Source organism: Phyllobates terribilis, unplaced genomic scaffold (assembly GCF_046119375.1).
Source record: "Phyllobates terribilis strain yellow unplaced genomic scaffold, ASM4611937v1 Scaffold_10__3_contigs__length_209671492, whole genome shotgun sequence".
Lineage (NCBI taxonomy): Eukaryota > Metazoa > Chordata > Amphibia > Anura > Dendrobatidae > Phyllobates > Phyllobates terribilis.
This window is the reverse complement of record NW_027362770.1, coordinates 125,731,832-125,744,897: the sequence shown is the minus strand read 5'-3', so window position 1 is coordinate 125,744,897 and position 13,066 is coordinate 125,731,832. Positions and strand designations below refer to the sequence as shown.

Genomic DNA, 13,066 nt, shown 5'->3' with positions numbered 1-13,066 from the left:
ACAAAAACTGTCACGCTCAGGTTAGGAGAGCTGCGGCCAATCTGTGCATTGCAATCCTAGAATGGACGGATTTGCACGGACGTCTGCATGAACCCTTAGAGAAATCCAGCACACTGATGAAAATTGGTCCTTTTTTCCCTGTACAAAATCAGTGGTCTGAATAAGGAATTAATCATATTCTTTTCTGATTGAAAATAACCAACATGGAAAGCGGCTTAAGAATTTTAGTAAAATGCTTGCACTCTCCAGATGCTGTACAACGTCATAAGTCTTGTTATTGTCAACAGATAGTTGTGGATGTTAGTTAGTGCTTTGTGTGCAAGCCAAGGGCTGTTATTAATTTCCAATCTGGCTCTGATCGTTATCTCCCAACAGACGCAATCACAGCAATTCACTTGTCTTGTAATGCTGGAAATCTTAGCACTAGGTGGCGCTGTTATGCTGCGAAGTCCCACTGAGCAGACCTCCATTGCTGCTGCACCTGTCTGGGCTGTGGGGTAAATTACATTTGGCTCTTTAACCATGATGTTACTATATAGATAATTTCAGCACATTATTTACGATATTCAGCTAGATAAACTTCCATTTTTCTTTATGTAGTGCTTGCTTAATTGCCCGGGATTCATGGCTTCACAATGAAGCAGTAAATGTCTGCACACAGATACACTGCAGGTGGATTTTTTGTGAATTCTATAAAGAGCAGAAGAACGGCCGATTATCTGTAATATGTTGTCTTCATTAGACTTGTTTCTCTAACAAGTGCACAACACTCTACTGTCTCTACATGAGACGCATTTTATCCTATTTATAACATGGGGCCGGTTTTTGAGAATTCGTTATTATCTTCATACAAATTTGTCATTAAAGATTAATTTAAAGGGGGTTATCTCATTAGAAACAACCCCTTTTAGGCTGGGTTAAGACAGCTGTATTTCATGGTCCATTTATGGACTGCAATGACCGAAATAACTGAGGCTATCCTGACCCGAACATACAACCTCATATATGCCTAGAAGACCCGCAGTCAGTCCGGGCATTGTCGTCCGAATATGGACCCTCAAACCGGACCTTATAATGAGAAGGTCAACAAGCGATCAATGCTTATTTTACAGGAGCTGTTATATCTCACCTGGTGAGGGGGATCTTCGAAGCCCTTCGTCCAGATGAGCAGTTCCATGGTGGTTTTGGTGCAGCAAAGTGATAAATTGGAACAAAAGTGGCAGATGAGGCACAGCAATGAAGCAGAGGTATTTTAACAATGAAAACTGAGATGAAGAGGCGAGTTGAATAGGTTTCAAGATGGTAGTGCTGGCTTAGTAAATTAGCAGGGCAGGGTTTGCTGCAGAGCTTAATATTGCAGAGATGCCACAATGCTATAGCAAATTCAATGTAGCAGAGGTGCGTTTGCCACAGAGTTCAAAAAAGCAAAGCTGGCACAGTAATATAGCAGGGTTGACTCAGCAATAGTGATGCTTGAAATGAAATATGAAGATGGTCCTCTATAGCGGTGTTGACACTTACTTCCTGAATTCACAGTTTTTCAGAAGGAAAACACAAAAAGTATCGGCTGAGGCTTCTAGTGCAGAGAGAAAAACTGCTTCAAATGCTGGATACACGTCATAAAATGGCCAGAAATAGTGTTGTTCCTATAGTCACCGCTCACTATACTGCAAAGACAGCTGTCAATCACAGTGAGCTTACAGCCGCTGCTCACAGTATAGTGACTGTAGCGCTCCCTACCTGCCTCCATGACTGAAAGCCGCTGGCTCCCGGGAGGAAATACAGTGGGTACGGAAAGTATTCAGACCCCTTTAAATTTTTCACTCTTTGTTTCATTGCAGCCATTTGGTAAATTCTAACAAAGTTCATTATTTTTACTCATTAATGTACACTCTGCACCCCATCTTGACTGAAAAAAAAAAAACAGAAATGTAGAAATTTTTACAAATTTATTAAAAAAGAAAAACTGAAATATCCCATGGTCATAAGTATTCAGACCCTTGGCTCAGACACTCATGTTTAAGTCAAATGCTGTCCATTTCCTTGTAATCCTCCTTGAGATGGTTCTACTCCTTCATTGGAGTCCAGCTGTGTTTTTTTTTTTTTTTTTTTTTTTTAAACCAATTATTTTTATTTAGGTTTCAAAAATTTTAACAGCAAACAGTTATCAATATACATATAACAATTCACATAACGTGTAATAATACAGTCAAAACCCTCTCCCCCCTCCCCCCTCCCGCCAATACTCCTTATGCCGGGCATACCTGGGAACATTGACAATCATATTACCGCCATCCATGCGGACCATATTTTCCCAAAAGTTCTCTCTCCATGCCTCCGCCTGTAAATGCTTTCCTCTAAATGCATCACCGTACGTGTCTGAGCAATAAATTCCCTCCTAGTGGGGGGTTCCGAATCTGTCCATTTTCGTGCTATTAGTTTGCGTGCCACATATAGCAATCGCGCTATCGCCACTTTGTAATGTTCTGAGACAGGTATTCCATCCACCTCCCCCAAAACACACAGCACCGGGTTTCTGTCAATTGTACATGTATAAGCCCTCTCAATTTTGCTGACAACGAACAACCAATAAGCCACCAACCGTGGGCATGACCATAGCATGTGTAGCATCTAGGGCAATTGGAATCTCCCCTCAAGCCCGCCTTGTACAGGCGCAGCGGTGTTTTGTATGTCCTATGTATTATGTATAATTGGGAAATCCGTGCCTGCTCGCTTAAAGAGATCTTCGGGACATATTCTAGAATCGCCTCCCATTGTTCTGTTGTGAGGGTACCCACCTCCCTTTCCCATTTACTCTTTGCAATGAGGTGATTCCCCCCCAGATAGGAGTGCAGTAGGTCATGATATAAGCTCGATATGACTCCCCTCGTCCCTCCCTTCATACACACAAAGTCTAGTACAATGTCACCCTGAACCGTCATGTCTCCCAATCCACACTGTGCCATCCAAGCATGTCGAAGCCTATAGTATTGAAATCCCCATACCAAAGGCAAATCAAATTCTTCTCTCAATTTCTCAAAGGTCTTCAGGTCCGTTCCACTCTGCAGCTGGCACACATATCTCACTCCTTGCGCCTTCCAATTGCCCATTTGACACAGCTTATTAAGTTCCGGCAGATGTTCATTGCCCAACACCGGTGAGTACTTAGTCAGCCCGTCCACCCCCCTGATCTTTTTAATAGTGTCCCATACCTTCTGAGTCAAGCCTAAGGTAGGATATATTGCTCCCAATTTCTTAAAGGTACCATCCTCTAACGCCTGGACCAGTGGGCGTCTCCCCGACACATGTACCAGCACCCGGCAAGCTGCCCCTCCACAATCGGGCTCTCTCCATCCCCTGACATGCTGGCCTTGTACTGCCAAGAAATAGACCCAGGGATTGGGAGCGGCCAATCCTCCCTCCTCCTTCCCATTTTGCAGCGTTCCCAATTTAATCCTTGCCTGCCTCTTGCCCCATATCAAGGATCTGAAGATAGAATCAATACCCTGAAACCGTTTTTTTGGTAGCCATATCGGTGAGTTGTGCAAAACGTACATTAGTTGTGGCATAAGGACCATCTTAATCAGGTTAGTTCTACCCGTCACCGTCAAAGCCAATTGGCACCATGCGCCTATTTTCTTTTTAAATTTCTCTAGCAGAGGAACTAAATTCAGATCCGTGAATCGAGTCAATGGAAGCGCCACCCATATCCCAAGGTATTTAAATTGTGAAACCAGCTGGAGCTGCTTCCCCCTCTCATCTATCTCCTCCACTTTTATTGGTCTATCTACAGCCATGACATAAGACTTGTGCCAGTTTATCTCCAGTCCCGAAATGCTCCCAAATTGTTTAATTACATCCATCGTGCACCCCAATGTCTCTCCTGCATTTTCCAGAAATAACAGGATGTCATCGGCATACAGTGATATTTTTTCTTCCAGCCTCCCAAATTTAAATCCGACCACTCCTCTCTCAGCTCTTATTTTGGCCGCCAGGGGCTCCACAGCCACCGCAAACAATAGCGGGGACAGCGGGCACCCCTGCCTTGTGCCCCTATGTAAGTCAAACATCCCGGACCGTTCACCATTCACCTTAACTACCGCCCTTGGGGATGAGTACAATAACTTCACCCAGGCCATGAATGCGGGGCCAAATCCCATTATTTCCATGATTTTCCATAAATATTCCCATTCCACGCTATCGAATGCTTTCCTAGCGTCCAACGACATCACTATTCTCCCGCCACCATTATCAGCAGGCAGCTGCATATTAAGAAATAGTCTTCTCAAGTTAACAGCCGTGGAGCGGTTGGGCATAAAGCCCGACTGGTCCTCGTGAATAACAGTATGCGCAACCCCGGTGAGCCGGGTGGCCAGGATCTTAGCGAGTATTTTGACATCCGTTGTCAACAACGATATGGGCCTATACGACTCCGCATCCATGGGGTCTTTCCCCTCCTTTGGCAGAACCACTATCACCGCTTCCTCCATTGATCTCGGTAACGCCCCCTTCTCCAAAGCCTCATCAAACACAGATTTCAATTTTGGGGCTAGCAGTTCCACCAGCTCCCTGTACACCTCCCCAGGTAGACCATCAGCACCCGGTGATTTGTTATTGGGCATAGACAGAATTGCACATTCCACCTCCTCCACACTCACAGGTTCATCCAACCTTAACCTATCTTCCTCAGACAATGTAGACAGTGAGATGCCCTCCAAGAATTCCTCTACGGCCCCCTCTGTGTCCCGTACTCTTGAATTGTACAGTGCCATGTAATATTCCTTAAAGACCTCCAATATGTCCTTTGTGTCTGTCAGAGTCGTCCCCGCTTGGTCTCTCAACCTGTACACCCTGGAAGACTCCCTCTGTGCCGAAGATATCACCGCCAACAAGCGACCCACTCTCTCTCCTTCCTCAAAGAATTGGGCTTGCTGAAATGCCCTTTTCCTCTCGGCTTGCATCATGTGCAGTTTATTAACTGCCTCCTGTGCCAATTTTAGTCTATTGTGAGCTACACTCGTTGGCGCCAAAATCATGTCTGCCTCTGCCCTTGTCAAGTCATCCTTTATTTGTTGATCTGCCAATTTAGTTTTGGTCTTACACCGTGAGATCTCACTTATAAAGAGTCCCCTCGTAAATGCCTTCATAGCCTCCCACACCACTGTAGCCTCAGCACTCCCTTCATTAACTTGGAAGAAGTGCTCTAGTTCTTTGGTTATGCCACCCATATCCACCACTTTAAGCCACGTCGGGTGAAGACGCCAACCTCCCCTCTGACCCTGAGCAGATCCCACTAGAAGCGTGACAACCATAGGACTATGATCCGATAGAGTCCTCTGTAGGTATTCCACCTCCCCCACCATCCCATCCATAGCAGTATCCCCAAAAGCCAGGTCTATCCTTGACAGTGTTCCGTGTGTAGCCGAGTGACACGAGAAGGTCCTCTTACCCTCATTTCGTACTCTCCACAGATCCACCAGCCCCAGCTCCCCCACGTAGGTGCCAAATGCAGTCATTCCGTCCCGTCCAGCTTCCATACCTGCCGGACGTACTTTATCCCAGTGATCATTCATGGTGTTGTTAACATCTCCCATAATCAACATCGGAGCCTCCCCCCATCTGGCCGTCAAGTCCATTACTGCTTGAAGTTCCTTTTTAGAATAAGGTGGAGGGATATATAAAGCCACTAAAATCATTTTGTGTCCATACAATCTGCACGCAATCCATACATACTGCCCTTCACTGTCTACTTGCACTGCCAGCTCTTCATAATGAGCGTTTTTGCGTATTAGGACTGACACCCCCCTGGAGTACGAGGAATAAGTAGAATGATATGTCTTTAACATCCACCCTCTCGATAGCCAGTGCCTAGTATCTCTAGTGAGATGGGTCTCCTGTAAGCACGCAATCATAGGATCACAAGATCTGATGTGATTCAGAACTGCTGCCCTCTTAATCCGGTCAGATATACCACGTACATTCCAACTTAAAATCCGAACCGTACGGTTACTCATTGTGCATTAGAAAAAACAATCTACCATCATCAAGTAACATCTTTCCATTTTGTTCCCCAGCATACCAGGTCAAACAGCGTAAGCAACCCCATTTTCCCGCAAATCCAACCCATCCACCCCCCCCCCTCCCTCCCACCCCCTCCCCCCACCCTTCTCTTGTCACTCTCTTCCCAACGTGAGAGTGGGAGCTCAAAGAACCTGAGCAACATCGTAGTATACCGCATATCAACATGCGCCGTGTCCTCCTCCAGCATTGGCAGTCTCTCCACCACATAATCAATAGTATGCATAGTCCCGAACCATTAATCAAACAAATTAACTATAAAACTATAAAACGTAGATCCCAGCGGGGGTTTCTCCCCCTCCTCTGCGGTTTCGCAGAGCAATGTAGAACCACAACCCTGTCCAGTAGTCGGGATAGCAGGGTCGTGTATTCACCGTGCCGAGTCCTCAGCTTCTCTCAATTTGCTCCGGTTCCGCTCCAACCACGAAGCGGCCTCTACCGGTGATGGGAAAAAATTGACCTTTCCAAAGGCTTCCACTCTTAATTTAGCAGGATAAATTGTAGAGTATTTCACATTCAAAGAGCGGAGCTGTTTCTTCACTTCACCATACCGTAGCCGCAGCTTTTGCACCTCAGCCGAGTAATCCGGGTATATTTCAATGCGTTTGCCCTCCAGGGTGAGATCTGTCAATTTTCTGGCCTTACGTAAAATAGTGTCCCGGTCTCTGCAATTCAGGATTCTGGCTAACATCGTACGAGGGCCCTCTCCAGGCACTGGGGGTCTCATGGGCACACGATGGGCACGCTCCACAGCAAACACCCTCGACAGGATATTAGACCCAAACTTTCCCAGCAGCCAGGTTTCAACAAAGGTCGTGGGGTCAGCACCCTCAGCTCTTTCAGGGATGCCCACAATACGCAAATTGTTCCTGCGTGACCGGTTTTCCAGGTCATCGTTTTTATTAGCCACTACCGTGATCCTCTGAGTGTGCTGTTGTTGCGTCTTTTGCACTGAGGTTAAATGATCTTCTGTTACGCCAACTCTGCCCTCCACCTCAGTCAATCTGGCTGTAACTTTCTGCATAGAAGCCTCAATGCCTCCCATGTCGGCTTTCAGACCATTCACCTGCTTTGTCAGAGCAGTTAAAGCAGTCTTGCAGTATAAGACAGCCTGGAATACATCTCGCAGAGTCGGCTCTGCCTCATCTGAACTTTCAGCTGCCAGCACAGTGTCACCATCCCCCTCCTCCTGCTGTACATTATGTAGCACAGGCATCTCCTCACCGTCTTCCTCCTCATCTCCATGCTTCTCACTGCCTTCACTTCCTTCTTCATCTGCCTCCATGCCCCTCGCATACCTGTGCAGCCGTGCTGAAGCCTCCAGCCTCCGTGCATAGGCTGTGTTCCTCCTTCCCGCCTCTTCCTCTGTCTCGGTGCCATCTTGGGCTGAGGCACTGCTGCAGGCCCCGGCATCCTTCTGCCTTTTGCGGCCCATGTTGGTCTCTCTGAGTCTGGCAGAAGCTCGCCTCTGACTCCCGGGACCCTCAGACAGCAGTTCCTGATAAGGGATTTGGCTGATTCGGGCTCTGTGCAGGATAATTGAAGCTAATGGTGGTGGAGAGGCACTGCCACCCGACCTCTCACATCAAGAGCTAGGCCACGCCCCCGTCCAGCTGTGTTTAATTAAACTGATAGGACTTGATTTGGAAAGGCACACACCTGTCTATATAAGACCTCACAGCTCACAGTGCATGTCAGACCAAAGGAGAATCATGAGCTCAAAGGAACTGCCCAAGGAGCTCAGAGACAGAATTGTGGCAAGGCACAGATCTGGCCAAGGTTACAAAAGAATTTCTGCATTGCTCAAGGTTCCTAAGAGCACAGTGACCTCCATAATCCTTAAATGGAAGAAGTTTGGGACCACCAGAAGTCTTCCTAGACCTGGCTGTCCAGCCAAACTGAACAATCGTGGGAGAAGAGCCTTGGTGAGAGAGGTAAAGAAGAACCCCAAGATCACTGTGGCTGAGCTCCAGAGATCCAGTAGGGAGACGGGAGAAAGTTCTACAAAGTCAACTATCACTGCAGCCATCCACCAGTTGGGCCTTTATGGCAGAGTGGCCCGACGGAAGCCTCTCCTCTATGAAAGACATATGAAAGTCCTCACAGAGTTTGCTCAAAAACACATGAAGGACTCCCAGACTATGAGAAATAAGATTCTCTTGTCTGATGAGACGAAGATAGAACTTTTTGGTGATAATTCTAAGCGGTTTGTGTGGAGAAAACCATGCACTGCTCATCACCTGCCCAATACAATACAATCCCAACAGTGAAACATGGTGGTGGCAGCATCATGCTATGGGGGTTGTTTTTCAGCTGCAGGGACAGGACGACTGGTTACAATTGAAGGAAACATGAATGCGGCCAAGTACAGAGATATCCTGGATGAAAACCTCTTCCAGAGTGCTCTGGACCTCAGACTTGGCCGAAAGTTCACCTTCCAACAAGACAATGACCTTAAGCACACAGCTAAAATAACAAAGGAGTGGTTTCAGAACAACTCTGTGACCATTCTTTACTGGCCCAGCCAGAGCCCTGACCTAAACCCTATTGAGCATCTGTGGAGAGACCTGAAAATGGTTGTCCACCAATGTTCACCATCCAACCTAACGGAACTGGAGAGGATCTGCAAGGAAGAATGGCAGAGGATCCCCAAATCCAGGTATGAAAAACTTGTTGCATCATTCCCAAGAAGACTCAAGGCAGTACTAGCTCAAAAGGGGGCTTCTACTCAATACTGAGAAAAGGGTCTGAATACTTATGACTATGTGATATTTCAGTTTTTCTTTTTTAATAAATTTGCAAAAATTTCTACATTTCTGTTTTTCTTTCAGTCAAGATGGGGTGCAGAGTGTACTTTAATGAGAAAAAAAATTAACTTTTTAGAATTTACCAAATGGCTGCAATGAAACAAAGAGTGAAAAATTTAAAGGGGTCTGAATACTTTCCATATCCACTGTAAATTATTTTTCTCCCAGTAGCCACGCATTTAGTAAGGAGACACGGTAGCATTGAAATGTTATGTACCTGCAGACTAACCCTTTATCTACAGGTAAATAGTGTTTTCCAAGGTGACAGGTTCCCAACAAAAATGTTAAAATTGTCCTGAAAGGTGGACAACTCCTTCAATGAGAGCTTTTGGCTCAATAGAGGGTCGATGGGGTCTGCTCACACTCAAAGATAAGCTGAGTGCTTCTGCCCCTTGGTTTAATCGATCAGTTTGAGTCTGAAGAGCCGGACCCCCCCCCCATTGATCATCGCTACTTAATATACAAAAAAATGCATAAAAGTTTACTTACCCGTTAAGACAAGCTCATAGCCATAATCAGGATTGGATCCAAAAACAAAGTGTAAAGTCTGAATCTGCCCTAACATTTGACCTAAGTTGGATTTCCTGCACACGGAGCTGATAATAAGGACGTTTATAGTGGATGTAATAAATCTCGCTGCACAATCTGGATAAATATAAAAGGACTCTGCTTTCAGTAAATTACAGCAATTTGCATTGCGTAGTTAACAATAATTTGATTTGACTATAGTAACAATTTAACCTTGTGTATTAGCTTTCCTACAGATCAGATATATGTGTGGGCGGGATGGGAATTGTCTATTCTGGAAGTGTGAGTGGGAGGGAAGAGGTGAACGGTACCTCACACAGCTGTCACGGGTATAAATGGAGGTGTCTCTGAGCACAGCGTTCCCGCTATAATCTAAATTCTAGGCAGAGCTCTGACGGTGTAAGATCATTGAGCTGTAATTAAAAAATGTCTGACATTCCCATTCATACAAACCCTTTTATTTTACACCGGTACAACAGAATTCATCGTCATTGTCTTTCTTAAAAGGAACCCATTAGTCGTTTTATGATGCCTGAACCAGAGGCAGAATGATATCTAAACAGGTGTCAGAGAGAACATAGCTTGCACAAAAAATGGCCCAGGGACAGAGAGAAGTGTCTGCTGAGCCCGAGAGCTTCCTCCGGCTTCTGACAAGATAAGCGGTAGGTCACTCAACCTCCGAAAGTAGTACAAAGTCTAATCATCAAGATAAAAACATCCACACATTAAAAACAGGACATCCTAGCAAGAAACACATAGGTGGCCTACGCGTTTCGAATCAGTGTGTGAACGGTTCTTAGTCATGGCCTCTGGCTTTTCCTGCCTTGCTCAGATTGATTGACAGGTCTCTTCTTATTTTCATATAGGACGAGACCGGCCAATGAAGGTGGGGGGAGTTTCCCAGCAAACTTGTTTTTTCAAGTCTGGACCACTTTCTCAATGTATTGCTCATTTTTATTTAGTTTTTACCATTGTCATTTTTGTAAAAAAAAAAAAAAATCATAGGGCCAGAAAACCTCTGAAAGGGCTATTGAAAGTTATTTCCTATGTATGGGATGGGGGATAACCTCCTGATTGCTGGGGGTCCGACCGCTGGGACACACATCGAACCCCAAGTGAATGGAATGGTGGTCTATCATCTGCACTGCCGCTCCATTCATTCTTAATGGGACTGCCGGAGATAGCCAAACGCTGCGCTCGGCTGGACTTTGACACTCCCTTAAGAATTCATGGAGCGGAAGGGCAAGATCAACCTCTGCTCCATTTGTATGAGAAGAGTCCCGATTCACGGGATCGGTGGGGATGCCAGTGGTCAAACTCCTAGCGATCATAAAGTTAGCATCTATCCCATGGATAGCAGATTTTTGAAACTTGACAATACCCCTTTAAGGCTACATGCACACATTGTGCATAAGGCGTCAGTCAGATGCTTGTTTTTAAAGTGTTTCTTTTTTATGACGAGAATGCATACCTATTTACAATCTGTGGGGCTGTTCACAAGTTGCTTTTATTTTGCAAACCAAATAAAAAGAGACACCCATTTTTTGATCCGTTTTGTGGATCAAAATCACCTATTTAATTGAATGGATCTGTCAAAAACAGGCAGTACTTAGGTAGGAAAAGCTTGGAAAAGTTGTTTTTTTGCACACAACAGAAATGAATGCCACACTGATGAAAAAAAACGGAAACATTGCCGAAAAATGCAAGCATGCTGATGAAAATCAGTCTGCACCCAAAGAAAATAGATGGAAATTGGTCTGCTTTTTCTTGTATCCAAAAAACTGGATGTCTGAATGAGGCGGATTTTCCAGTGGCAAATCCAGTGTAATTCATTACCAACAATGTAATTGAAATACAACAAAATCTCATCTACATGTTTCGGATATTTTCTGCATGTGAATTAACATGTGCTGCATCTCAGTTAGTTTGGTGGACGTTATTGCAGACTACCTTTTCAATGCAGAGGGTGAAGTCTGCAGCAATTCCAAAACAGAATTTGCAACAGATTTGCAGCAATTTTGATGCAAAATCTGCCTTAAAGAATTCATGTAACTCAAAGGGGTTTTCAAGCTATTAAAACTTGCACTTATATCACTGCTACTGCATGAACTGCTAACATTAATGAAGCTCCTGGAAAAAGGGGGGACATTTCGGAAAGTGGACAAACTCGTGCAAGGCAGTGCCGCACCCCAGCAGCAGACAGAGAGGAACCTGAGGCCCATTGTGTTTTTTTCATATGAATGATCTTAATTTGTTTTTACAAGTGTTTTTTTCTCTTTCTTTTTGTTTTGTGGCAATCATACATTCTTTACATGTATTTTTCTCAGACATTTTATTCAACCCTATAGGTAAATAACTAGAAAAACCCTAGAGCATAATGAATGCATTTAGAAAAAGAAATACAAAAAAAGGACACAATAATGCAGTGTTTATAGTGTGTTTAATACAGTCCTTTACATTTAACTTACATGCAGAAAATCAAAACGAGGCATTTCTCCTAATTCTTCTCTTTTTCTTTGAACGGTTTGTCAAGTCCCCAAAAGGGGAAAGAAAAAAAAAAGTCCAAATCACCTGCAGAAAGCGCTGTCTAATTACCAGGCATATGAGAACTCTGCACAGCGCTGTTTGCTTTGAAATCCTCTTGTCTCGCTGACAGTTTGAGAACAGCTGGTGCAGTGCATGCTGGGAGTTTCCTCCAGAATTAGGGGGGCTCTTCGGCATAACTGGAAAGCAGAAATGGTTTGATTGAAAAGCGCAGACTAGGAACGGTCTCCTGCCCACTCTGCCATGTCCTGTACACTCATATCCTGTGTCCTGGAAACGTTCTCCCCGTCCAGCCCTTCATCTTGTCATTATAACTGTATCCTGCACAATGAATTGTCGCTTCTACTAAAGTTATCAGCAGTCACGTGCCTAATGCCAATGTAGCACCCCGAGGACTCGGCTGCTACAGGGGTATTGCACCTCAAACCAGAGGTGTGGTATTCCACTCCCGGGTAAGGATGGAGTGTGGGACCGAGCTCAGTAGCTGCATGCACTACACTCATCCCATTTCCGGGGGACAGAACAACGGTACTCCCACTAGGTAGATGTGCAGGTACGACAGCGTCTGTCCCTGGCTGGAGTGGGAGGGGGGGAGGAACATCCCAGTAGTGTAGGGGCAGATAGGGGGAGTACTCTGGGCATAGGAAGGAGCCCATTGGGTGCTAGTCACCTGGGCTCGGGTGTCAGAGGGAGTATAAGAGGTGGGCACCATCTGAAGACAGGGTCTGTTCTGAGGGACAGTTCAGCCAGAGAGGGCTGACAGGGAGCTGTGGCTCCGGCTGGGCCCAGCTCCAGGGCCAGGCCTGAAGCGCAGAGAAAGAGGAAGAAGAGGAAAAAACCCAGTGAAAGGCCCAGAGACACAAGCAGAGGGAACCCTGAGATCCCACAAGTGAACTAAGACGGGTGAAGGGTTGGCAGAAGAGGGTACCGGATCCCAAACTGGTAGAGGCAAAACATCCTTAGCCAGGAACCGGAGGTCGTGGACAAGTTTTGGCGCGACCCCTCACCATATCCACCAGGAAGGCAAACCACGCATAGGGTCAGGGAAGCCGGGAAAGGTTTCGCCACTAAAAGACCCGAGGGAGCCGGACAAAGGTGGGTCCCTGGTG

At 45.6% G+C, this 13,066-nt stretch overlaps 1 long non-coding RNA gene across 1 annotated transcript in view; it reads right to left on the bottom strand.

Annotated features, from left to right (window-relative positions):
- The window catches only part of LOC141164150 (uncharacterized), a 66,373-nt gene extending 56,731 nt beyond the window's left edge, over window positions 1–9,642 (bottom strand). The window contains exons 1-3 of the long non-coding RNA XR_012250850.1: window positions 9,375–9,642; window positions 1,522–1,576; window positions 1,130–1,153 (exon numbers count right to left, since the gene is read on the bottom strand). This is a non-coding gene — a long non-coding RNA (uncharacterized lncRNA). The remainder of the gene's footprint in view (window positions 1–1,129; window positions 1,154–1,521; window positions 1,577–9,374) is intronic.
- Window positions 9,643–13,066: the final 3,424 nt, after the last annotated feature.